At 33.4% G+C, this 25,192-nt stretch overlaps 1 pseudogene; it reads right to left on the bottom strand.

Annotated features, from left to right (window-relative positions):
• Positions 1 to 214: 214 nt before the first annotated feature.
• LOC111315186 (UDP-glycosyltransferase 88F4 pseudogene) lies at positions 215 to 1,267 on the bottom strand (annotated as a pseudogene).
• Positions 1,268 to 25,192: the final 23,925 nt, after the last annotated feature.

Here is a 25,192-nt window from a genome sequence, read left to right as displayed (position 1 = left end):
ATAAGGAGGACGCTTAGGTATCTAAGAGACAACGTCCTCGTACTTCACATTTAAGTATTTGACCTCTATTGCAGCATTTTACACACCTTTTTTTTTTTTTTTTTTTTTTTTTTTTTTAACTCTACCTCTTATATTTCATTGACTTAACCGTCAGAATACGTTCTAAAAAAATTAACTAATAACTCCGACAACCTTTAATTATACTTTTCTAATTGCAAGTTCAGGTTATTACCAACTTTCTTCAACTAAGACACCAAAAATATCATTAACAGAGATGAATAAATTGACTCCTCTATTTCATGCCTTTTTTTTTTTTTTTTTTTTCTATCTTTCAATAAAGAAATACACCCAAATCTGTTTCATTCTAAGAATTAATGAAAAACAGTATTGCGATCAACAGAAAAAATTGCAGTTATTTTACGGCATAAATTAACGAAATCCAATTGAGATTTCCAATCCTCACTGAAAAATCTACACCATTATTGCATCATCAATCTCGTACAGAACCAAAAAATTAACCATGGAATTCTTACGTGCCCTAAGCCTCAACCTTGCTTGCATAACTCAATCAACTTGGTAAGCGCTTTCGTGGAAGACCATGATGGACCCCAAGCAGCCAAGGCCTTCTCTCTCATCTTCCAGCTCCTTTCTCTAAGCTCCTTGCCATTGTCGGATTCCATCAACTCTCTCACTCGCTTCTCCAACTCAATTCCACTCACAAATCCTTCTCCCTCTCTTTGCTCCACTGGAATTGCCATCTTCATATCCTGAACCAAAATGTTCCGATTCAAGTGTTGCTCTGCATATAAAGGCCATGCAATCATTGGCACTTGGGCGATCACTGCTTCCAATATGGAGTTCCACCCACAGTGAGTCACAAAGCCACCGAGTCCTTGTTCAGCACTGCTACTTGTGGTGCAAATGACTTCACAACCAGATCCCTATCTTCCGTTCACTCCATAAAAGCCTCTGGCAAAAAATAGTCTAAATCGACATCGGGGCTATCTTCAGCCTGCTTTGCCTTTCCAATATCAGGTGGATTTTTTGCAACCCACAAGAACCTTTGCGCACTTCTTTCCAACCCCTTTGCTATTTCCTTAACTTGGGGTGGAGAGAACGTTCCACGGCTCCCAAAGCATAAGAACACGAAGGATTTAAAGTTTATCAAAAAAATAAATTTCGGTCTACAAAAAATCAGGTTGGGTTCGGAAGTCGATACGTGTGGGGAAGGATTAACACTCCCACAATGCTTATAAATTGATACCATTTAATTACGTGCTATTTTCGGTGTTGAATAAAAGTGGTTTTAATTTGAAATCTAACAATAATTCCCTTCATTTGGAAAAATATTTTTGCTAAAATTTTTATTTAGAAATATTGAGAAAATCTTTAAGTTAAAGAATTATCTTAAAATTCTACAACATCTAGGCAGAATTTGAAATAATTATTTTCATTTAAGATTTAACATAATAATCCTTAAAATGAAATAACACTCTTTATAGAAAATTATTGGTGACTCTCCAACATCTAGGCAGAGTACCAAGAATTATTTCTTTTAGAATGTTATTTTTATTTTATTTTGTTATTCACAATTTTTTTTTAAAAAAAGTATTATTCCTTTTTTATTATAAAATATTTTATCACTAAGTAGTAATTAAAAAGAGAATAATATAGACAATTATTGATGATAACAAGATAACGTATGAATGCTAATGAATGTTTTATAATGAGACCACCCCGACTCTCCAACATCTAGACAGAGCTTAGGTGCGATAGTTTATAATTAATATCTCAATTTACTGTTATACTTTTCATTTATTAATCTTATTATTAATGTGAATTAAGAACTCGTGTGAAAAACTTAATAAAATGGAGTTTCCTAAATACCCCATATTTAGGCAGCATTTAGGAACAAATAATTTCATGTGAGATTTTCACACGTGTCCTTAAAGTTTTGGAATAGACTTAGGGTAAAGGTTTATGGTTTAAGTTTAGGGTTTGGGGTTTAATTAAAACGCGAACCTTTCTAAAAATTCTCATCATTTAGGCAGACTTTTCGGAGCAAGTTCAATTTTTTTATAAATTTTGAAAACTAATTAAAAAATTCTTATATATTTATTTTTATGAAAATTTGTTAACAATAATTCTCCAACATCTAAGTAGAATTATTTCTTTAGGAAAATATATGTTTTTTTATTATTATTTCCTCCAATATCTAGGTAGAAAAAATAAAAAGCTTATTCCATTTAAACATTTTTAATATTTTTTTTATATATTATCCTATATTGTTTTCATTTTATTATTATTAAAAATAATTAGATATTTATCCTAATAAATTTAGAAATTTATCATGCAAGAATAAATAAAACAAACTTAAAATAACAAAAATAATAATATATAAAAAAATTAGAAAATTAAAAAAAAATAATTTTTTTTACTTGAACCGGATCGGTCAACGTTGGTCTGGATCGATCTGACCGATTCTACGGTTCAGTCAGCGGTTCAGGCAGTCTAGTGGTTCAGATCGGTTTAGACTGGTTCACTGGCGGTTCGTTTGGACCGGTTCAAGGTTGGCTGAAGAGGGTTGACGGGTCTGTTTGCTTGGATCTTGGGTCGGATTTGGGTCCACGCGCGGATCCTTCTTGGTTAAAACGACGTCGTTTTGGATCTTTCCCTAAATGACGTCATTTTGAGTTTTGCTTTCTTATATATAACTAAAGATTTTTTTTTGTTCATTATTTTCTGTTTCAGAAAAAGAGAGAGAGAGAGAGCTCTGAGTTCTCACCATTTGGTTGTCGGACCGTCGCGCCGGTCGCTACCTGGGTCACCGTCGGTGGGGTTGCCGGTGGTCGTTGGTGGCCGAAAAATTTCAATAATACTTCCAGAAGCGTTCTTCAACGCGCTCTTCCTAGATCTGATGTCCATTTTATTAGAAACAACCCCGATCAACGTATATCAGGGCTCAAAGTTTCTGTTTCCCTTTTTTTTTTGTTTTGTTGAAACAAGATTGATGTGATTTTTTTGCTTTTGTAGGTAGTTTTGGCGCTGGGTTCTTCCCTGCGGGGAGGATGTTTGTCTTTTTTTTTTTGTTTATATTTTTTTGTTTTTTTTTATTTTTTTGTGGTCTGGCTTGGGTTTTTTTTGGTTTTTTGATGGGTAAGAAGTTTTGTGGGAGGCTTGGACTGGGGTGCTAGTATGGGACTTAGCTTGTTGAAAGGAGGGCTGGGCAGTGATGAAGGGTAGGCCTTTCGTGTGTCCGAGAGAGAGGTTTTTAAGGGGAAGAATCTATGTGGTTTTTAAGAGCTTCAAAAAAAGGAGATCTGGGTGACTGTAGGGTGGCTAAACAGAGGGCTGGTTAGGGGCTGGTCAGAGGCGGTTGCACCGTTGTACACCACCAGCCACCCTACTTTCTATTTTTTTTCCTATTTTCTCTTTTTTTTCTTTTTTGTTAATATTAATAATTATTTTTTTAAAATATATTTATTATTATTATTATTATTATTATTAATTTTAATAGTAGACCCAAACAAAATTGGTGTCTACAGCTGCCCCTCTTTGCACATTACTGAGAATCAGGAATAGGGCAAAACAAAGACAACGATTTTATCCAAAAGCAAATCGTGGATTTTATTTTTTAAAACACAAAACGATTGGTATGACACCGCAAGTCGAAAAATAATGAATCGATCAAGATAACACCATGAATCGAATTTATGCCTGGAGGTCTTAAGAATCGACTGGGATAACATCACAAGTCATAAATAAAAAATTGATTGGGATAACACCGCGAATCAAAATTATGCCCGAAGGTCTTAGAAATCATGCTCGAAGATTTTACAGAATTGACCGGGATAACACCGCAAGTTAAAAATAGAGAATCGATTAAGATAACACTGCGAATCGAAATTATGCCCGAAAGTCTTAGAAATCATGTCGGAAGGTCTTACAGAATCATGCTTGGAGGTCTTACAGAATTGATCGGGATAACACCGTAAGTCAAAAATGAAAAATCGATCGGGATAACACCGTGAATTAAAATTATGCCCGAAGGTCTTAGAAATCATTGCTGGAGGTCTTATAGAATCGACTGTGATAACACCGCAAGTTAAAAACTAAAGAATTGATCGGGATAACACCGTGAATCAAAATTATACCCGGAGGTCTTACAGAATTGATTGGCATAACACCGCAAGTTAAAAAAATAAAGAATTGATCGAGATAACACCGCGAATCGAAATTATGCCCGGAGGTCTTAAAAATCATGCTCGGAGGTTTTACAGAATGGATTGGGAAAACACCACAAGTCAAAAAAATAAAGAATTGATCGAGGTAACACGACAAATCAAAATTATGCATGGAAGTCTTAGAAATCATGCCCGAAAGTCTTACAGAATCATGCTCAAAGGTCTTACAAAATTGACCGAGATAACATCGCAAGTCAAAAATAAAGAATTGATTGGGATAACACCCCGAATCAAAATTATGCCCGGAGGTCTTAGAAATAATGCTTAGAGGTCTTATAGAATCGATTGTGATAACATCGCAAGTCAAAAAATAAGGAATCGACCCTAAGGTCTTAAAAATCATGCTTGGAGGTCTTACAGAATGACTGGGATAACACCGTAAGTCAAAAAATAAAGAATCGATCAGGATAACACCGTGAATCAAAATTATACCCGGAGGTCTTAGAAATCATGCCCGGAGGTCTTACAGAATCAACTGTGATAACATTGCAAGTTAAAAAATAAGGAGTAAATCGGAATAACACTGCGAATCAAAATTATGCCTAGAGGTCTTAGAAATCATGTTCGAAGATCTTACAGAATCATGCCCGGAGGTCTTACAGAATCAACTGAGATAACACCTTAAGTCAAAAGATAAAGAATCGATCGAGATAACATCGTGAATCGAAATTATGCCCGGAGGTCTTACAGAATCGACTGTGATAACATTGCAAGTCAAAAAATAAAGAGTCGATCGGGATAACACTGTGAATCGAAATTATGTCTAGAGATCTTAGAAATCATGCCCGGAGGTCTTACGAAATTGATTGAAATAGCACCATAAGTCAAAAAATAAAAAATCGATCGGGATAATATTGCGAATCAAAATTATGCCTGGAGGTCTTAGAAATCATGTCCGGAGGTCTTACAGAATCGATTGTGATAATATCACAAGTTAAAAAATAAAGAATCGATCGAGATAACATCGCGAATTGAAATTATGCCCGGAGGTCTTGAAAGTTATGCTCGGAGGTATTAGAGATTATGCCCGAAGGTCTTACAAATCTCAAAATCTTTGAATGCTCCTCATAATCAGAGGCAATAAAACTTTAAAATTTGAAAATCTTTTAATCTTGAAAGTTATGCACAAAGACTTTTAAAGATTATGCTTGGAGGTCTTACAAATCTCAAAATCTTTGAATGCTCCTCATAATCAGAGGTAATAAAACTTTAAAAATTTGAAAATCTTTTAATCTTGAAAGTCGTGCGTAAAGGCTTTTAGAGATTATGCCTGGAGGTTTTACAAATCTCAAAATCTTTGAATGCTTCTCATAATCAGAGGCAATGAAACTTTAAAAATTTAAAAATCTTTTAAAACATGGCTTTCGCCTGATCAGAGATTTTTGAGACTCTAAAGGTCTTTTCTGATGAAGGTTCCCTCTAAATAGAGGCTTTCAAATCTTGATTGAAATTGGTTCCTCTAACACAGAGGCTTTGAAATCTTGATTGAGAACGGTTCTTCTTAAACAGAGACTTTAAAACTTTAAAAACATGCCCTTTTTTTTTTCTTTTTTTTTGTTTTTAATACTTACAAAGTTGATAAATGCAAACATGATACAAATGTCTATTCTCATCAAATGATGCTAATGGAAATGTCGATGCAAATGTTAATGCCAATGTAAGAATGTAAATGCTTGATACATTTGACTTTTTCATAATGCAAATGACAATGTCCTTTTCATGTAGATGCCCCTACAAATACCTTTTCTTATGATGCAGATGCCATGATGCAAATGCAAATTCTTCTTATGGTGTGAATGCAAATGTCTTATACAAATGCCAATACAAGTGATGCAAATACGAATGTCTTTCTTGTGATGCAGATGCAAGTGATACAAATGCAAAGACTCTTCTTGCCTCTTTTTTTTTGAAAAATTTTTGTTTAAATTTTCATTGTTTCATTTTCACCCAAAAAATGATCTCAGTATTATATACAAAATACTCAAATAATCTCTGAAAATTTTTAAAAGTGATAAAAAATTACCCCACATAAAGTATCTTTGCAATTGAATGAAAAAAATTTTAAACTCAAGATTTTTGAATCTCTTAAAAATTGATGATTACTATTTGGAAGGCTCATGGGTGAGGTAATTGACAATTCAATTTTTTTCATTGGTGGCATATCTCATTTAAAGCTCAACGAGGGTTGCAAGGATTTCTCTTGGGCTCCCAAAAGAGATAATTTTTAAAACACTTCTTTTACTAAAAATGCGATACTCCAATGTGAGTCAAAACTAGCCATTACTTTTTAAATAAGATTTGAGAAGAAGATAAGGTTGGCTTTTTTTTTTTTAAGAAAGGTTTTTAATAGGTACTGATCCTTCAAAAGGCTTTGTATCGAGACCTTTTATTTTGAATAAAACTTGGAACTCTAAAATTCATTATGAGACCTCAAAAATGACTTTAGCTCTAAACTGCCCTTTTGGGGTTTTCACCTTAGAGCTATATTTTTTTTATCAATGAAGAATTCAACAAGTATATACAAATTCAAGGATATTGCTCTTCAATCCAAGTATCCACATTTGATCAAAATGGGCTTTTCAGGGTGTGTAATGTAGGTTGAGGTTAAAGGTTCTGAAAGAATGGATAAATAGGCTCAAAATATGTTATTCAAAGTGATTAGGCTAAGGATCCTGATAAGCATTCTCTGACTTTCTTCTTTTACCCCTCCTTTTTTTTTTGAAACATTTGGCTTTAATTTCAGCAACTTTATTCACCCTTTTTTTTTTCCCTGAATTATCATTTTTAAGGTACATATTTTCTCTTCTTTTTCTCTTGCTTTTTTTTTTTTCTAACTGAAGTTTCAAATTCTTATTTCTAAGGTTTCTTATTTCTAAGGTTTCTTTGCTTTGCCTTAGAAATACTTAACTTCATCTTTGGCTGTTCATTTTTTTGAATCTTGAAATTTCATTTGAAGCCTTGTTCATTTTTTACCTCAGACTTTTACCTTCGAGGTGCAGGTTAGACGTTTTCAATATCGGATACTTTTTTTGAAGTTAATCTTGAATGTATACTAATTTTACCCCCTAATGTAAAAAATGATCCTTGGCTAGGGTTTATTTTGGAACAAAAAAATTTAATAGGCTCAAATGGGTAACAAATGGATAATTTTTATGTACGAGAAGGATAGAGAAAGATGGTCATTCATCATTTCAAATATGATCTCTTGGCTAGAAAAGTAAATCATTGAATATGTCCCTTTTGTTTTTTTTTTTTTTTAATTTTTTTAATTTTTTTCTTTGATGCCCCATCTTTTTTTACTCAAGGTTCTAATGGCGATCAAGTTGTATAGGATCAATCGCATTGTTCAAAAAGGCTCTTTGGGTTCAAAAAATTTTTTTTAGCATTTTCTTGGTGAAAGGAAGAGAAAATGTATAAAGGTATGAAATAAATTGTCTTAGGCAGAAAGGGATTCTTTTTTTTTTTTTCTTAATGTGCCTTAAGACATGGAACAAAGGTTATTTAAAAAGAAAAGCTCAAGCAATTTTGTATCTATAGTCATAGCAAAATTTTGACACACAATGAATTATCAATTGAAAATTTTGAAAGAGTATCTGATTTTTGAAATTCAAAACAAACTTTCAAAATTAATCTCTTTTGTTCTTTGTCCAAGAAAAGATTATCGGCCTTTTAAGGTCTGAACTCAAACTCACATTCTTTGAAAGGTTATGGTTGATGAGTCCAATCATTTAAGTGATTAGGGACATGAAAGTATTTGAAAAGGTGTGGAGGTATTTGATAAGCTTTTTCCTAATAATAATCATCATTTCTTTTAAGAATCCTTCTATCTTTATTGCAAAATAAAACTTTTTTTCTCTTTTTTCTTTTTTTTTCTTTTTTTTTCTTTTTTTCTTTTTTTAATTTTTTTTAATTTTTAAATCTTGAAAGTTACTTATGTGGAACTTTATGTTCAAACAAATGCATAAAAAGAAAATTTCATGAAAAAGATCCAAAGTATTCAATTTTTTCAAAATAAGTTAGATAACTCCTAGAGACATAATGCACATGTCATACATACTTAGTAAAAAAAATAAAAAAAAAAATCATCCTATCCTGATTTTCAAATCTCAAAACCTCCATCTTCATCTCAATTTCTCACATTTGACAATTGAATGGAGTCAATAACTTCTATTGTTCTATTACCTTTAGAGTCAGAATGCCATTCTTGATAAAATCTTCAACCTTTTCTTTCAACTACCTGTATTTTTTAGTTGAGTGGTCAATTGCCCCCATATGGTAATCACACTTGTCATTGGGATTGTAACTCCTTGTTGATGGATTTGGTGTTATTTTCAAAGGCACATGAGTGAGATATCGACCTTCTATTAACAAAGGTAAAATGTGAGAAATAGGGATAGACAATTTCTCTTGATCATTCCTTAGTCTCTTTCGACTCTTTATCGATTGGGTGATGGGTTCAAATGTAGGAACAAGATCATGAATGATCATTTGAGGATGAGAATTTACTAGAAAGCTCAAATGCTGGCTTGGTTGGCAAAGATATGAGTTTTGAGAGATATGGCTTATGGCAGGGCGATGAGGTTGATAAACAGGATAATGATCATATGGGATAAAGCTATTAGGTAGATGCCTTTCCATTGTGATTGCTTGTACCTTTCTTTTATTCTATTTTGATGTACTTTTCTCTTCAACATCTGTCACATCTTTTAACTTAATCGTGTTACTCTTGATTGCATTTTCTATAATTTTACCAAAAATTACCATGTTTGAAAAGTTTTTGGAGATATTCCCAATCATTTTTTCATAATAGGGAGTATCCAAAGAATTGACAAATAAATAGTAATTTCTTTCTCTAACAAGGGTAGTTGTACTTGAGCTGCTATGTCTCTCCATCTATATGCATATTCTTTAAATGTTTCAGTTGATCTTTTCTTCATGTTCTGCAAGGATAACCTACGTGGCACCATATCTTCAACATGCTTGTATTGTGCTAGGAAGGCCCTAGCCAATTCATTCCAAGAGAAAATCTTACTTCGGTCTAACTGAGCATACCATATTGCTGTAAGTCCAGTGAGACTATCTTGAAAGCAATGGGTCAATAATTTATCATCATGAGTGTAGCCTGTCATCTTTCGACAGTACATGGTGATGTGAATTAAAGGGCATTTTGTTCCATCGTACTTCTCGAAACTTGGGGCTTTGAATTTTGATGGAATAACAAGATAGTAGGTAGGTCTACTTTGAAGTTGGATGATGTGACTGCCCTGTTACATGAGAACGAAAGATTTGTAAGAGCATATAACTCATCACCTGGGGGGAGTACACTACCTGTAGAGGAGTTTGATCGAGGGAGAACTCAAAAGAGGATTGATGGATTAAAAAATCCAAGTTAAGAGACAAAGATTACAGTGATATATGATGCTATTATTATGGTGAAAAAAGGATATATCCAAGTGCATTGTAAGAAGCTGAGAAAGGATATGGCTACTTTTAAAAAGGTGAATGATGAGAAAAAATTAGATAAAGGAAAGAGTGATATTACTGTTGTTGTGTCTGATTATGATGATGTCGCTTGGACTACTTATGTGGATGAGACTCAGACTTTGAAAGGTGATAAAAGTTAAGTTTTAGATTCAGCTGCTACAATCCATGTCTGCAATGATAGGAGTTATTTCGTGGAGTTGGATGAGAATGAGAAGTATAGGAATATTGTAGTTGCTAACAATGAAAAAATGCAGATTCAAAGTATTGAGAGTGTTTATCTTAGATCTCACAATGGTATTGTTAGGACACTTCATCATGTAAGGTATGTACCAAGTTGTAGCTACAGTTTGATTGCTTTGGGTGAGTTAGCTTCTAAGAGGTACACATACTATAATAGTAATAATTCATTGAAAGTGTACAAGAATGGTAATGTGATTCTACAAGGGAATAGGATCAAAAATCACTTGTACATGTTTGATGGAGGCTTAGTTGTTAGGATCCTTGTGATGAAAAAAAAGAAGAAAGGTAAGCATGTTAGCTTTGTAGATTCTATTGAAGTGTTTGAAGATTCAAGTCAAGGGAAAATTTGTTGGGATTTGCCTTCAATCTAAGATTCTCGCATCGAAAGTTATAAGAGTTTTGAATTTATTTTATATCCTACATATGGAGTTTAGTAAAGGTATAAGGGGTTTCACCTTTATAAATAAGATGTTTTAGTTTTAGTTTGGTAATCCTAGATAGTTAGACACCAAGAGAATAGCTAGGTGAGTAAGCTATTAAAAGGTGTAATTAGGTTTTGGGTTAAGTTTTTATTTAACCCAAAATAAATATATTTGTGTGTTATTATTCTTGATTTGAGCTTGTTATTTTGTGTGTGGGTGCTCCATGTGCGTGTTAATTTTCTAACAAGTAGTATCAGGCTGATGGTTTAAGACATGGTGTTAGCCTTAAATTGATTGAGAGTTTTGATTTGACGAAACAAAAATTTGCCTAACTTGAAGCAATCTCTTCTAAGCTTAAATTGAACATTTTTCCACCTTTCTATCTTGCCAAAATTCATTTGAGAACAAAAACAAGTCAAATTCTCATAACAAAACTAGATTAATGCATGTTTTAATAGAAGGGATCGATCCCCTAAGGGAAGGGATCAATCTTCTCTTTACCAGATCGATCTCCTAGCAAAAGGGATCGATCTTGTTTTCTTTCAGAATCAAAATTCATCAAGTTTTGGCAAAAACCAATCGATCCCTCCTTGTAGGGATCGATTGGTTAGGGTTTTAAGCTTACTTGATCGATCCCTTCCTTAAAGGCATTGATCATTTTTTCATACAAAATGATCTCCTTGCTCAATTTTTCAAAAAAGGGATCGATGCCCCCCACATAGGGGATCAATCACCTAAACAAGGGATCGATCCCTCCATTAAAAGAATCGATTGGTTTTGAAACATAATGATTTTCTGGATTGAAAATGTGCAAAAGGGATCGATCACCTAAAGAACAGATCAATCAGGTGATTTACCTGATAGATCGGGTAAGACATTTCAAGCATGATTTTGGCTCTTTTAAAGCTGACCTAATCAATCCCCTAAAGGAGGGGATCGATCACTTGAGTCCCAAAAACTCCCAATGGCTATATTTCGTCTGAAATTATTACAGGTTTGAGGTATTAAATGCAATGCAACGGCTCTCAACTTCTTCCTACCTATAAATGAAGCTTTCCACTGTAGAATAAGAGCAAGAAGAGCCAAGAAAACTTATTGCTATTCACTAACCAATCTACTCTAGCATTCAAAGCTGTTCAAAGAGAAAAAAAGTGTAAAAACTTGTACCCACATCAGTTTTTCTTTATTTTTTGGTCTGTCTATTGTGTACTTCAAATTAGCAAACAACAAACCTTTGAGAGGTTCTTAAAGTTTACAAAACACTTCAAAAATCTTGTATTGTGAGTTTGTAAGCTCAAGGGAGAAGATAACCCTTAAGAGTGTGTAGTGTTGATTTTATAAAGCTTTGAAAAGCTTGGTTGTAATCTTCAACACAGTGGATTGAACTCCTCGGTAAGAAAGGCTAAGGGAAAAGACGTAAGTGCCTAGAGAAAGGACCGAACCTCTATAAATCTTGGTGTCAAATTCTCTATCCCTATCTCTTGTTTATTTTCAATTATTATGTTTATTTGCTTAGATAATCTGTTTAGATAAATTTGTGCTTATTGAATATTGTTTTTGAAAATTTTGTTAAAACAAATTCACCCCCTCTTAGTTTATTCCAAGTCTTTGAGCTAACAATTGGTATCAGAGCTAGTGCACTTCCTTTTTTAGGTTTAACAACCCAAGAGTGATCCTGAAAATGGCTCAAAGAAATATGGTAATCAATGTGGAAGAACCATCCTCAAGCTACAACAACGATAGTGGCCAACAAGAGGTGTGTCTTATGGCAGATGAAATAGTTGCAACATCTCTTAAAAATGAAGGGCATTCAATTGTAAGACCCCTCTCTTTGTTGGTGACAATTACTCTTATTGTAAAATTAGGATGAGGTTATTCATTCAAGCTAATGATTATAAAGTTTGAAGAGTCATTGTAAATGGTTTTCAAATTCCAATAAAGATGGTGGATGGTAGGGAAGTGATCAAGCTAGAAAGTGAATGGGATATCAATGATATGAAGATGGCTTAACTCAATGCCAAAGCAATGCATACATTTTTTTGTGCATTAGGGCCAAGTGAGTACAATAGAATTTTTTTTATGTGAAAATATATAGAAAATTTGGGATAAGTTAGCTGTCACCCATGAAGGTACAAATCAAGTGAATGAGATAAAAATTGGCATGCTCACTCATGATTATGAGTTATTCAAGATGAAACCATTAGTGAGATGTTAAACCGTTTCACTAACATCATTAATGGTTTAAAGGCTCTTAGGAAGACTTACTCAAATGTGGAGATGGTGAAAAAAATTCTTAATATTCTATTAAAGAGCTGGGAAGCCAAAGTGACAACCATAAAAGAGTCTAAAGATCCTCACACACTCTCTTTAGATAAACTAATGGTTTCTCTCTTCACCTATGAAATGAAGATCAAAAGGGGACAAGAACCAATCAAGAAAGGTGGCATTACTCTCAAATCTACCTTTCAAGAAATGAAGAAAATTTTAGATAAGAGGAGGATGATGAAGATGAAAAGATGGCCATGTTTGTAAGAGTTTCAAGAAGTTCATAAGGATGAACAAGTTCTCAAGTAGAAGAAGACCACAAAGGGAGATGACTAAAGGGGAATTAAGTAGAAGAGAAAAAGATCAAATTCTTTGCTATGAATGCAACAAATTGGGTCATATTAAATTTGATTGTCCTTTTTAGAAGAAGCAAAACATGATAAAGCCAAAGAAGAAAGCAATGGTAGCAACATAGAGTGATAGTGACTTCTTCAATAATGAATCTATCATAACATATAGATCCGTAAATCTATAGCTAGATTTAACAAATGGAGTTGCCACCAATCTTTTTACTATGTGTGATTGGTCACCTAAAGAATCTATGTTTTTAAGGAGCTTCTAAGCTTGACTAAGGGTCTTTAAAAGAATAAGCTTGGATCTACAAACCAGAGTAGGATTCGGGAGTTTGGTTACATGTGGGGAAGATTATAGCACCCCCACATGCCCATCCGAAGGATGGTACCTTATTATTTTAAATTTATCCTAAGGCCTTGAGTCTAATGGTTTCAAATTTTATATTAAATATTGAAAATAATTTTTAAAATTCTTCATCAATCTAGTAGAACTCTTAAAAAGTACTTCATCACCTCAAGAGTATTCAAGAATCCCATTTGATATTTTGAAGAGGCTCCGCCGTCAGAAAAAGATTTTTTTTTTTTATAAAAAATATATCGAATTATTCCACCATTTAGGCCAAATTAAAAATATTTTCTCTTTTGGAATTTCTAAATTTTTCACCATTTGGGCCTATTTAGAAATTATTTTTTATTTTTTATTTTTTGTTGGATTTCTAAATTTTTCACCATTTGGGTTAATTTAGAAATATATTTTTAGAATTTCTAAAGTTTCCACCATTTGGGCCTATTTAGAAATTCTTTTTATTTTTTTTTGTTGCAAAGAAAATAATATGACAATTTTTTTATTCAAATTTCATTTAAATTATTCCACCATTTGGGATAAATTGAAACAAAATTTCTCACCTAGAGATTTCTTAGGAATTTACCATTTGAAATTTCTAAGAATCTCATCATTGGATAATTATCACATATTTTCAACCAAAATTTTATTTGAAAAAAATACAATTATTTATATTGAAATTTCATCTAAATTATTCCATCATTTGGGCTAAATTTAGAGAAAATTTATCACCTAGAGATTTCTTAAGAATTTACCATTTGAAATTTCTAAGAATCTAATCTTTAGGTAATTTGTATTTAATTCCAAAATTTTTATATTTTTATGTTATTTTTTTATTTTTTTATATTTTTATTATAATTTTTTGTTGAAAAATAAATATTAATTATTATGATTGAAACTTTGTCTAAATTATTCCATCATTTGAGACAAATTTAGACAAAATTTCTCACCTAGAAATTTTATAAAAATTTATCATTTGAAATTTCTATAAATTTCGTCATTGGATAATTAATATTTATTCCCAAAATTTTTATTTTTTGTTTCATTTTTATTAAATTAAATAATGCAAAAATACTAAAATAAATAAATAAAACACATAAAATAAATAAATAAATAAATACCAAAGAACGGCTCAGCTTGCGGCTTGAATCGGCTTGGCTTGAGAAACAATGATCGGCTCAAAAGCGCGGGTTGGGGACGCCGCTTAACTTGGCTCGACTGAGAAGCTAGCTAAAATGCGAGTGAGTCAAATAGGTTGGCGCTCAGGTTGGGTTGGCCCAAGCAGAGACGCGTGGATCCTAGGGATTTATTAACACCCAAAACAATGTCATTTTACATTGGTATATAAGGCTGAAATCCGGTCTTTTCTTTTCAAATTTTCATTCCCTTTTCTCTCTCCTCCTCATTTTTTCTCATTCTTTCTCTAACAAAACCTAGAATCCGGTTGAATTTTCATCGAAAACTGAAAAAACATGCCGAAATTTAGAAAAACACGTCGAAAAATTCAAGTTTCGTCGAAAAAGTTCATCGAAATTTGGAAATTCCAAAAATTTTCCAAAAAAAAATTTGCTCAAAAATTCCAAAAAGAATCCTAAAATTTTAAAAATTTGCCTATGCTTTTCTAAACACCTTTTGCTTCTGTTTTCTCTCTATTTCATATGTCTTTTTGTTCTGTTCAAGCCTATATTTATAGGCTGAATTAGAAGAGTTCCAAATTAACTCTAAATCCCACTTTTGACTGGATTTTTGCCTTGTCCCAAAGAGTTTCGATCCATCCATGATTCTGCCACCAATTGGCAGAACCTACTTTTCTTTTTTTATTCTTTATCTATTGTTCTTTTTTAATTTTAATCATTATTTCTCAAAATAATAATTAAAATAAAACTAGAATAATAAAATAAAAAATTTTGGGCCACTTTGCCATATTTGGACCAGGCCCAATTGATCCTAGCCTAGACCAAATTGGGTGTCTAAAGCTATTTCTCTTTGTACATTTCTTGTGCAACAGGAATTATGCAAGGACATAGACACTTTGCTCATGATCATCCCAACAAAGTCATCTTTTTATTTTTTATTTTTTGAAAAAGTAAACAAAGTCTTCTAAACAGAAGCTTAACAACTTTGAGAAAAATAAATAGCTCCTCTAAACAGAGGCACCACAACTTTTGAAAAATAAATTGCTCATCTAAACAGAAGCACTCTAAATAGAAGCAACCACAACTTTGGAAAATAAATTACTCATCTAAATAGAGGTAATCACAATTTTGGAAAATAAATCACTTCTCTAAACAAAGGCACCATGACTTTGAAAAAATAAATTGCCCTTCTAAATAGAGGCAACCATAACTTTAGAAAATAAATTGCTCCTCTAAACAGAGACACCACGACTTTAAACAAATAAAATGCTCTCTTAAATAGAGGCACCATGACTTTGAAAAATAAATTGCTCCTCTAAACAGAGGCACCACGACTTTGAAAAATAAATTGCTCCTCTAAACAGATGCACCATAACTTTGGAAAATAAATGCTCCTTGACAATCATGTCCAAAGGAGTTTTAGATCATGTTTGAAGAAATTCTAGGAGATTATGCCCGAAGGTCTTACAAGTCATTTCTAATATTGAGAAATATCCTTTTCAAGGATTAAAATCTTACCTCATAAGTTTCTTCTCAAATGAGAATTTGAAACTTTTTCATCAAAAAGTCTTCACATTTGTCTTCTTCACGTGGGATCTTTGAACATCCTTACACCAGACCTTTTCAAATGTAGTGTATGCTATGCACTACACATTTAGAAATGCAATGCATGCTATGCAAATGCTGGTTAATTAATTCGCATTCAATTGTGGTACTAAAGTTTTTCAAGCTCTTTTCTTGGGCCTCGAACCCCTCATTCTTCAAGTACTAGGGCCAGATCAATATAACTCTCAATCATTTCTCTCATTTAATTCTAATCTTCTCATTTTTAAGAAATCGCTTTCCAAATTCAATGTCCTTATCAGGAACTAAACATTTCAAATTTGCCTTTATCACTCTCAACTTTTCCAATGTAATGTAAAAATCTTTCATGCTATTATTTATTTATCAATCATTATTTCATTCTCAAAAAGTAAGAATGCATTAACAAATTTCCTCCATTGTAAGGTATTGAAGAGAAAATAGTAAGAATGGCTAGGAAATAATCAACAAAAAAGACACACAAAGAATGAAATGGAATGTCTTTCATTAATAAAAATGACAGCAAACTTTGGCCAGTTGGAAAAGAAAGAATTAAAAAAATAGGTATGGGAACAAAGCCCAAAAATAAACAATCCAACAATCATAATAACATATCTCAAAATCTTTTCGAAAAACTCAACCACCTGATGCACTTAACAACTTAGAGCTCCTCATAACACGCTAGCCTCCTTGCCAATGAATTTCCAAATTTGATGCTATATTCTCTTTATCTGAGTTGCCTTCTTAGGTTTTCCACTTAGATAAACCTCTTTTTAACTTAAACCCCCTTTTAGGGTTTTTGCCTTGAGTCTTTTTTTTTTTTTTTATTTTGTCATTCATTTTTTTCTTTTTTTCCTTGTTTTCTCCTTTTTTTTCTTTTTTTTTTCAAGCATAGTACTTCTTCACAGCATCAAAATTTATAAGATGAGGCAAATCATCTCCATCCATCTTAGCTAATATTAATGTTCCACATGAGAAAGCTTGTTTCACGATATATGACCTTTCTCAATTTAGAGTCCACTTTCCTCTATTATCGTGCTGGCTTAAGAGAATTCTTTTCAATATCAACTCTCATTCCAAGAAACAATGAGGTCACACTTTTTTATCATGAGCCCTCATCATTCTTATTTGATATGGCTGACCATGGCATAGCACTATCAATTTTTTTTAATGAAATTTAACTGTTCATAGCACTCTCAAATCCATTTAGCCTCTTCTAGTTCAACTTCCTTTAGAATCCTCAAAGATGGGATCTTTACTTTTACTGGCAGTATAGCTTCCATCCCATAAACCAAAAAAAATGTGGTTGCTCTAATAAAGGTGTGCACTGACGTCCGATAAGCATACAGTGTAAATGGTAACTTTTCATGCCAATCTTTATAAGTCTCAGTCATCTTTTCAAGATTTTTTTTGTATTCTTATTAGCTGCCTCAACTGCCTCATTCATTTTTAGGACAATATGGTGTCGAATTATGATGCTTGATCTTGTATTAGGCATATACTTCTTGTATCATTTTACTATTTAAGTTTTTGGCATTATCTAAAATGATTCTCTTCGAAAGTCCATATCTACAAATGATCTCTCTTTTTATGAACTTGCAGACCACATATCGTATTACATTTCCAAATGATGTTGTCTCTACACATTTCATGAAGTAATCTATCATCACAAAAATAAACTTATGCCCATTAGAAGCTTTTGGGGTAATAGGACCAATGACATCCATGCCCCACATAAAAAATGGCCAAAGTGGTGCCAAAACATGTAAAATAGATGGTAGAGCATGAATCTTATTAGCATAGATCTGGCATTTATAATATTTTTAAGCATAATCAATGCAGTCACTCTCCATTGTCAACTAGTAGTTCCATGCTCTTATGATTTGTCTTGCAATCATATGTCCATTGGTATGTGCCCCACATATTCCATCATGCACCTCTTCAATAATTTTTTTTTGCCTCATCCTTATTTACACATTTCAACAATACTTGATCATGGCTTCTTTTATACAAAACATCTCTATCCAGAAAAAAACTCATAGCTAGTCTTCAGATGACTTTTTATCATTCTCAGTTGCCTAGACTGGGTATTGTTGATTCTTAATGTACTATAAGATATCATAATACCAGGGCTTCCCATCTTCCTCCTTTTCTATATTAGAGCAATGAGCCGACATGTCCTTGACATCTAACTTGATGGGTTGAATGTCAGCGCTATCATTAATTTGAACCATTGTTGCTAAAGTAGCAAAGGCATCAGCAACCAAATTTTCCTCCTGAGGTAAATGATTAAATTGAATATCTTCAAACTACTTGATCAACTCTAGGATATACTTATGGTATATAATGAGTTTTGAATCTCTCGTCTCTCATTCTCCTTTCAATTGATATATAACTAGAGCTGAGTCTCCAAACACTTTTAACGTTTTAACGTTTTAACATTTTTGTCTATAGCAGTTTGCAAACCCATGACACATGTCTCATATTCAGCGATGTTATTTGTGTAACTGAAATTCAACATCACTATTATAGGGTAATATTGTTCTTTTAGAGAAATCAAGATTGCCCTAATTCCATGTCCTAAAGCATTGGTAGCTCCGTCAAAATACATTTTCCAATGGTTCTCTTCATGCCTTTCCTTTTCCAGCTAGGAAATAGTTATCAAATCTTCATAAAAAAATTTTAATCTCATCGGCTCATAATCCTGAACAGTATGATTTGCGAGAAACTTTGCTATGGCACTTCCTTTTATTACTTTCTAGCTTACATATATGATATCATACTTCGAGAGCATTACTTGACATCTAGCAATTCTTTCAGACAAAGAGGGTTTCTTGAAGATGTATTTAATTGGATCCAATTTTGCTATAAGCCAAGTGGTATGATAGAGCATATATTGTCTAAGTCTTTTGGCGGTCTAAGCTAATGCACAACATATGTTCTCCAAAGAAGAATGCTTGGACTCATATTCTATGAATTTTTTACTCAGATAGTAAATAGTTCTCTCTTTTTGGCTAGACTCATCTTGCTATCCTAACACACATCCCATTGAATTCTCATACACCGTCAGGTATAAAATTAAGGGTCTCTCTGGAATAGGTGGCACTAACATTGGAGGATTGGACAAGTATTGCTTAATTTTATCAAAAGCCATTTGACACTCCTCATTCCATTCTCTAAGATTATTCTTATGAAAAAGCTTAAATATGGGATCACAATTATAGGTAAGCTGAGAGATGAACTGAGAAATGTAGTTCAATGTGCCCAAAAAACCTTAAACTTTTTTTGGTGTGTTTGGAGGTGATAAATTTTGAATGGCTCATATTTTGTCAAGATTGACTTCAATCCCTCTTTCACTGACTATAAAGCCTAGCAACTTTCTTAACCTTGCCTCGAAGGTGAACTTGGCTGGGTTTAGCTTGAGTTGGAATTTTCTCAACCTTTCAAATAGCTTTATGAAGTTGGTGACATGATCTTTGCCTTCTCAAGATTTTGCAATCATATCATCTATATACACCTCAATTTCTTTGTGCATCATGTCATGAAAGAGTGTCACCATGGTTTTTTGGTATGTTGCCCCAGCATTCTTTAGACCAAAGGGTATGACTTTATAGCAAAATATTCACCACATGGTCATGAAAATGATTTTTTTCATGTTGTCTTCAGTCATCTTTATTTAGTTATACCTTGAGAACCCATCCATAAAGGACAACATTGAATGCTTGGCTATATTGTCTACCGGTGTATCAATATGAGGCATAGAAAAATTATCCTTTGGGCTAGCCTTATTCAAGTCACAATAATCTACACACATTTGCACTTTTCCATCCTTTTTAGAAACTAGTACAATGTTGGCTACCCATTCTAGATATGTGGCTACTTGTAAGAAACTTACATCAAATTGCTTTTTCACCTCTTCTTTGATCTTTAGTAACATTTCAAGTTTCATTCACCTCAATTTTTATTAGATTGGTTTACAGTCTAGCTTCAAAGGCAGTCTATACTCTACTATTCTATACTGAGCCCAAGCATATCCTGATAAGACTAAGTAAACACATCTATGAATTTTTTAAGTAGATTTTCCAATCGTTGTTTGTCTATTGATAAGAGTGACATGCCAATTTTAACCTCTTTCTTATTCTTCTCATCTTCTAAATTCACCAATTCAGTTGTCTCCTATTGAGGCTCAATTTGTTTACTTTCTAGCTCAATCAATCCCATTAAGTCCAAAGGAATAGCATATTCTTCAGAATCACCTTCATTATCAAGTGCATTAGTGTTAATTGATTTTTCAAAATTAATCCTTTGATCGTTATCATGATTATTTTTCTATTCATTTTAGGATATGAAATTGAATGAAATGGGATATGTTGGCAAAATGTATGGAAAAAAATAGAGAAACGAAAAATGAAAGTACTAGAAGCAATGAATGAAAATGCATCCTTCCTAATTTTATTAGAATAATAATAAATAAATGGCCCAAATAAGAAAGACCACCCCAAGGCCTTAGGCATAAGCTATTGGGATGTTCAATTATATTAAATTGATATCAAGGATAGCAGGCATTTCAATAATGCTCCAATTGTTCAACTCATAATCTGGTGGACAAAGATGAACCCATGTTTCCTTCTTATACCCACTTTCATCTTCAATCGCATGGATGGACAACTCAACAAATGTCTTCTCCATGTTTAGCTTAAAATCTTCTTCTACATTTGAGTATATGAATCCTCCAAGCCTAAAGGTCTCATATAAGTGTGGGATGATCATTGTTGTCTTATTGGCTACTCTTTCCCTAATTTCCTAGTCTTCAATTTCATAACCAAGAGCCAGTCTCTCCCTATTATCCATGTCGTTGGAGGCTTTCTTATCCCCTATAAATTTTTGCCCAATCTTACTCTAGGATACCAGCTTTTATTAATGACTTGACATATCACTATTTTTAAACATTGTGGGCTTTTAGGTCCCTCACCTACAGAGTTGACTAACACAAAGGATTGGTAAGAATATTCCATCGCTTCTTCAGTAGCTTCCACATATTAAGCATTTAATGACTGAGTTACTAGCATATCTTCTTCCCCAAACACTACCACCAACTGACCTTGCACATTGAACTTAATCTTTTGGTGCAAGGCAGAAGGGACAGCCCTTGCCATGTGAATCCATGGCCTTTCCAGCAATCAGCTATAAGATAGAGAGATATCCATTACTTGAAATTTTACATTAAAAGTGCATGGCCCAATTTGTAAGGGCATTTGTATATCTCTCAAAACTTCTCATCTAGTCCCATCGAATGCTCAGACAACCATTTGGCTATCTTTTATATGTGAGTAATCAACAGGTAGCCTTGCCAAAGTTGATATAGGCATGACATTAATAGTAGAACCGTTGTCGATGAGAACCTTGGCTATAATATGGCTCTTGCACTTGATAGTGATATATAAAACCTTATGCTTCCCCTTACTTTTGGATGAATTTCATCATCACTAAATGAAATGTAGTTTGGCATAACCAGGTTTTCAGCTAAATGGTTCACCTACTCAACAGACACATTATGTGCCACATATGTCTAGTTCAGCACTTTTAGCAAGACATTTCAATATGGTTTTGAATTTAATAGCATGACAATAATGAGATTCATGCTAGCATCTTATTTAACTATTCCACCACTAAGTATTCACCATGTTTTATCAGCTTCAGAAATTTACAAGCCTTTTTTTCTGACACTAATTTTGGGCAATCCTCTTTAGGTATCACTTCTAGGTTATTTCTTTCTTTGCCTACCTTGGCATTTTCTTTCTAACGCTTTCTATTATTTTTAGAGTGTAGCAACTTCCACTTTGGGTGATGCCCCCCATACCAATTATATTAGCGGTATTATACTTAGAGACATTTTGCCCCTAGACTATTGTATCATAGCCATATTTCCATGGTATAGCCCTATTGCTCTTGTAAGGGAATGGAACAGGGGCTTTAAAGGTTACAGGCCTGGGAACGTGCTTGTCTATAGTCGACCTTGAATTATCCCCATAGTAAATTGTTAATGGCCTTAGAAATAGTTTGGATGGCTGGTCGATCATAGACACTTCAATATTCTTTAAACTCTCCTTTTTTTCATAGAATTCAATCTGATATGAATCATAAGCTTTTGTACCTCTTGGTAAAATTACTCACAGGCTTTGATAGAATGGCCAGTTGCTTTACTATGATACTTACAGATTTCATCTACTACATATGTCCCATAATAAGTATATGGACTCATTGGCTATATCATATCAGTCTTCCATAAAGCATTAAATAGTTGGTTAAGCGGTATCTTAATTTTTGCCATTTTTTTTCAGTTGATGATCTCTTTCCTCACTCAAAGCATTTACACTATGGTTAGGCAATGGATTACCACTAATGTTTGGTGCAATTACCCCTCTTATATCAAAATTGATCATTTTATCTTTGATCAATCATTGCACCTTATGTTTCAAAGCAATACAATTCTCAGTGGAATGACCAGTAATTCTATAGTGATAGTCACAATGGGTCATAAGATTATACCATTTGGGGTATGATGGCTTGAGTGGCTGTATTCGGCCAAGAGCAATTAGATGATTATTGTAGAGGTCTCGATACAATTTCGTATATGTCATGGGAATTAAATTGAATACAAGTTTTTCATGAATAGTTCATTACTCTCATGAACCACCCATATGGCTAGCTAGACGGGTTTTTTTGAGGTTTTGGGGAAGATTGAGCATTAGGACCATATATGGCAATCTACGATCTAAAAAAAGATTAATAGGCCTAAGAGTATAATGGCTGCGAATTTGACTGGTACTAGTAAAGAGAAGCATTATTCACAATGGAATAATATAGAGAGTAACCTTATGGTGTGTAGAGTTGATAACCCTTGAGCTGTTATTTATCAAAACTCACAGCTTGAGCTTCAATTTTTTTTTTTTGGGGCTCTTTTAATGGATGCCTTCCCTTCTTCAAACTTGCTATTCTTGATGGCACTCTCAATTATTTCACTAGAAATCATCATATCGATAAAATTTTTGGTTGTATTCCCTATCATATTTTCGTAATAGAAAGATTTTAGAGTGCTGATAAACAACACTGTAGTTTTCTTTTCAGTTAGAGGAGGTTGCACTTGAGAGGCTACATCCCTCCACCTCTGAGCATATTCCTTAAAAGACTCATTTGCCTTTTTTTCCATGTTCTATAAGGATAAACGATCAGAAGCTAAATCCATGATATACTGGTATTGACTAAAAAAATCATGGGCCATATCGCTCTAGGAACGGATGTGGGTTCTGTCTAGCTAGACATACCATCTAGCGATAGAGCCTATAAGGCTATCTTGAAAAACATGCATTAGTAGTTTTTCATTATGGGCATGGGCTACTATCTTTCGATAGTACATGATAATTTGAGTCTTTGGGTACTTTATACCATCATATTTCTCAAATTTTGATACTTTGAACTTTAAAAGAATAACCATATCTGGGACTAAACAAAGCCCAACAGCATTGATAGAACCATAAAAACCAATTCTTTCCACAGCTCGTAACCTTTGTTCTAACATACTAATCTTTGAGTCTTCCTAAGATTCAACTTTTGCCTTTTCCTTCTTTTTTTCTTTTAGTTCATCCAGATCAAGAACTTGAATCGATTTTATTACCGTTTTAATAAAGACATGATTCACATAGCTATAGTAATGCTCTGGATTTGAGGTTGATGGCATTCCAGGATATGTGGGATATGTGAATTATTGTGGTAGGACCTCTTGTGTAGATTGGGCTTGAGGTGAACCAAAACCAAATAGATATAAAAGGTCAACCACTTCTTGTGATGAAGAGCCATGTTGGCTTATGTTCTATTCTATCCCCTTTCCCTTGTTTAACTTGTTGAGAGCATCCAAAATGTTACTCAACTCATTTTCAAGCTTTTCTTATGCCTTTTCTATCTTTTCAAGTCGATAAGAGTTTTTTTGCTCTATTTGTCTAGTTCTGGCTCTTGTGTTGTATCCATGAGTAGAGTTTCTACTAGATGGAGCTATTCTTGAACCTTGAGTACCATAATTTATGATTATTAGAAATTATGTGTTTTATGTATGATATGCAAATGTATGTATGAAATATACTAATATTTACCACATCACCATTATTAATAAAAGAAATCTCCATTTGAAACTTTAAAATTTCAATATTACATCCTAATGTCTAGATCATTGAATAAAGCTTTCCACTGATCTTTTTGCTCCATAAGGTTCTAGATTTTCAGCTCTTGAAGTCACGAACTCTCTTTCATTTTTAACGTCAATTGCTTATTTTTTTGTTCCAACTCATCTTTTTCGATTTGGAGCTTTCTCGTAGCCATTTCCACTTTAAGCAAAAGATCTTGAAGAATAGGCTTTGGGGAATGGCCAATTGATTGTTCTTGAGGAAACACCATGTCTTTACCCTTCCTTGCATGCCACACATTATATTCTGGGGTGACATCGCAAGTAAGCCTTCATTGGTTAACCTTGATGGTTTGTTTCCAAGCCTTTTTTATCCTTTCGACCATTTTATACACCCTTTTATCAGTGAATGAGAAATCCCACTAGTTAAGTCCATAGGTTTCTAGAATGAATTATTCACATTCGGATTGTCCTCTCACCAAAGTTGGGGCATAAGTAACAGTACCCATAGGCCTAATAAGAACACCTATGTTTAATCTCCACCACTGTATAACACTGTGTCATGATGCATCCAAGGTGCTCTCCAAACTATCCCTTGACTATTAAGGGCTCAAAAGTAAGAAACTTATTTTTCTTTTGACTTTACTTGAGGCCATGTGCTGCAACAAAACTCTTTAATGGGGATGCTGGAACAAAGGTATGGTTTACGAAATTGACTTTCTTTATATTCAATGTGATTCTTCATCCATACATAAAGTAGCTGTAGGCACCAATTGAATTGACCTTTAACATTTCTGGGGCAAAAGTTTAGAGAACGAATGGTTTTTTCTAAAATGGTTGGTGCTGCATTGACCTGGTGTGCTAACTGATCAACAAAGTCTATCACTGTGACATCAATATACCCGATGACTTTTAGGAAGATCACTAGTCCATACAAAGCTATAGCCA

The sequence above is a fragment of the Durio zibethinus genome, chromosome 20 (genome assembly GCF_047325235.1).
Source record: "Durio zibethinus cultivar Kanyao isolate XHJ-2024 chromosome 20, ASM4732523v1, whole genome shotgun sequence".
Lineage (NCBI taxonomy): Eukaryota > Viridiplantae > Streptophyta > Magnoliopsida > Malvales > Malvaceae > Durio > Durio zibethinus.
The sequence above is the reverse complement of the archived record's forward strand: the minus strand, read 5'-3'. Positions and strand labels throughout refer to the sequence as shown.